General features: G+C 54.4%; 1 non-coding gene across 1 annotated transcript; it reads left to right on the top strand.

The window, feature by feature from the left end:
- Nucleotides 1–2,861: 2,861 nt before the first annotated feature.
- Nucleotides 2,862–2,933, top strand: TRNAT-CGU (transfer RNA threonine (anticodon CGU)). Its single transcript has one exon. It is a non-coding gene; the product is annotated as a tRNA-Thr (tRNA).
- Nucleotides 2,934–3,407: the final 474 nt, after the last annotated feature.

Below are 3,407 nucleotides of genomic sequence, written 5' to 3'. Positions count from 1 at the left end.
ATAATGGATAGTTATTTGTATTTGCCGAGTACATTATTATTTATTCTATGTTTAGACGTCCCTTCAACTGGAGTTCCCAGGCAAAGACTTGGATGAGTTGGTTACTGCAGCTGTTCACTGTCTGCGTCAGCTCACTCTAGCAAACCAGTGCTTGTTGCTGTTGCTGTTGTCCGACTCTTCGTGACCCCATGGACCAGAGCACGCCAGGCACTCCTGTCTTCCACTGCCTCCTGCAGTTTGGTCAGACTCATGTTAGTAGCTTCGAGAACACTGTCCAACCATCTCGTCCTCTGTCGTCCCCTTCTCCTTGTGCCCTCCATCTTTCCCAACATCAGGGTCTTTCCCAGGGAGTCTTCTCTTCTCATGAGGTGGCCAAAGTATTGGAGCCACAGCTTCAGGATCTGTCCTCCCAGTGAGCGCTCAGGGCTGATTTCCTTCAGAATGGATGGGTTTGATCTTCTTGCAGTCCATGGGACTCTCAAGAGTCTCCTCCAGCACCATAATTCTAAAGCATCAATTCTTCGGCGATCAGGGCAGAATTTTGGGAAACAGAAGCCTAGTGCCCCCCACTCAGCGGGGGGGGGGGGATCTGCCCCAAGCATTGCACCAGAGCTGGCTTACAGCATTTTGAAATAAGTGAAGTAACAAACATTACCATCTAAGAAGAGGCCTCCCTGGGAGACAATTTGAAATATATGAAGTGGTGGCAATGGTGTCCAGAGAACCACTGATTCAACTAAGTTTTGGTCTATGCAGACCTATTGAAATTAATGGACCGAACTTAGTATTGATACATCGGCCTGAGTCCCTCTGCTACCAGCGCCGCTTTCAATGTTAGTCCACTGGTAGCAGAGGGACTTGAGAGAAGGGGCAGTTTCACCCCCAATATTTTTTTAAAAAGGTAAAGGACCCCTGGACGGTTAAGTCCAGTCAAAGGTGACTATGGGGTTGCGGCGCACACCTCGCTTTCAGGCCAAAAGAGCTGGTGTTTGTCCACAGACAGCTTTCCGGGTCATGTGGCCAGCATGACTAAACCGCTTCTGGCACAACGGGACACCGTGACAGAAACCAGAGCGCATGGAAACGCTGTTTAGCTTCCCGCCACAGTGGTACCTATTTATCGACTTGCACTGACGTGCTTTCGAACTGCTAGGTTGGCAGGAGCTGGGACCCAGCAACGGGAGCTCACCCCGTCGCGGGGATTCGAACCACCGACCATCCGATTGGCAAGCCCAAGAGGCTCCGTGGTTTAGACCACAGCGTCACCCGCAATATACTGCCAGGTGAAGCCGTCATCGCTCTGCCCTGCATATCAGAGGGAGGAACAAGCTGAATCGCCAGGCCGATACAGCTGTGTCCCCCCCCCCCGCTTTTTAAAACTGCTCCCACCCCCCTTTTGCACAAGCCACATTGCCCAGCATAGGAGCCAGAGAGGCATGGGGCTCGCTCAGCGGGGGGGGGGGGGCAGGAGCAGTTTAACGCTCAGCTGGGGAACGGGAGCCTTCCCGCGCCGCATCTCAGCCATGCAAAGGAGCCATGATGCTCCTGCTCAAGAACGGGGGGGGGGGCGACATTGGGGCTTGCTCACTTTAGCAGGGGGAGCCCTCCCGCCCCCCAGCAGAGCAGAACAAGCCGATTCCCATCACAACTGTCCCATTTGTGGGGAGTCCATTTGCAGAGCCGCACGACTGTCCCATTTTCCGCCCCCAAAATAATGCGTTCCCCTTAGCGGAAAGGCATTGACTCAGAGGCACTCAGCCTGAGCTGGCAAAATGTATTGAAACTAATAATCTAGTAATCCTTAAACAGAATCCCGATTAAAGCAATATTATCCAAAACAAACAAACAAACAACCACCCTCATTTTGGGAGCACGTTTAAAGAAATTCAAGGGAGGTCCCCAAGTTTCTCAGTTGAAAGAACAAAAGCTCCTGTTAACTATTACAAGGAGAGGCCATCTTTAACCTTCTATTTTCGCGTTAGTTTGGGAAGCGGAGTCTGCCTTTGCCTAGCCCAGCAGCAGCGCTATAGCTCAGCCAAAATGGCTTCTGGAGCGCACGAGGAATCGGAGCACAGGCACCATTAATCCGGCGTCTGAGCCGATTTCGCCCCTCGCTTGTTTTCAAGCCGCCAGACCCTTCAGGAGCCGCGGACACCCTCTTTTCGTCTCCCGTTTGAGCAGAGCCTTTCATCCCAACGGGAGGCAAAAACAGCAGTCCGCCTTCCGCCAAGCGGTGCTGGGGTTTAAAAATGGCTGATTTCCATTCCTTCCCCGCCCGATCCATCCTGAAACTTTGGCCTGATGTTGCCTGGATTCGAAATTCCGAGCGCACAAAAAAGCAGCAGCAGCAGCAGGGACTTGAAATGGTGCGCTGGAGACCTGGAGGGCGCAGCTTGCATACCATCTAATCAGCATTGCCCTTAAAAACATGAATTGCACACTTGTTTTATTTTTGCATGGGAAGAGAAAGAAGCAGAAGAGAAAAGAAAGAGCTGCTTCCCTTTGCACGCCTGTTCGCGTGCTGTAGCCCATTTGGGAGCAACTGGTGCTTCGCAAGCGCTTGGAAATGAATGGGGAGGCGTGTTGCAATGCGTGGGGTGAGTGTGTGTGTTGAGCTGCGTGTGCATAAAGACCGCGAAGCTCGCCCGCCGAAGGCGCCCGGGCGCGGCGCTTGCAAAAAACCCATTTCGTTTTGGCAAGGCGAACGAGCGCCCAGCCTTGCCCTTTCCTTGCTTTTTTTGTTGCAACAGAAGACGCTGGAACCGGGCGCGCGAGGCGGATGGAACGTTCGGCCGCGCAGGCAGAACGTGAACCCGGAACCTCCCTTCCACTGGCTGCTTTTCCCTGCTGCTAGCCCGTCAGGCGCGGTGGCCAAGTGGTAAGGCGTCGGTCTCGTAAACCGAAGATCGCGGGTTCGAACCCCGTCCGTGCCTCATAATTGGGACTTTAACTGCGTCACGGCTTGCAAAACGAGGGCGATGGAAATGGGAGTCCCTTTCGCGAGCCGTTTTTTGTTTTACACCAGCCTCGCCTTTCCTTTCATTCAATTTCCTCCGCCCGCCCCCACTCTCGCTTTTGAAGTGGAGCGCTGCGGCGTGGACGGGGAAGGGCTAGCATTGCGGGCTTTGCCATCCTGTCCTCCTCCTTGGCTGCTCCTCCCTGGGGAGGCGGCTCAGGCACGCGCGCAAGCTGTCCGATTTGCCCTGCGAGACCAGCGGGAGCTCGGAGCGAAAGCGGCTGCAAGGCCCCTCCATTGCACGGGGAAGAAGCAGGGCTGCAAAAGACTGCTGCGGCGTGGCACGTTAGGAAGGCTAGTTAGGAAGCCACGTTAGGAGCCTTTGCTGCAGCCCACGCACGGCGGAGCGGGAATGGGAAATGGCGTTGCTGCGGAGGAGAGACCCACGCGC

This window comes from Zootoca vivipara, chromosome 2 (genome assembly GCF_963506605.1).
Source record: "Zootoca vivipara chromosome 2, rZooViv1.1, whole genome shotgun sequence".
NCBI lineage: Eukaryota > Metazoa > Chordata > Lepidosauria > Squamata > Lacertidae > Zootoca > Zootoca vivipara.
This window is presented reverse-complemented; position numbering and strand designations above follow the sequence as displayed.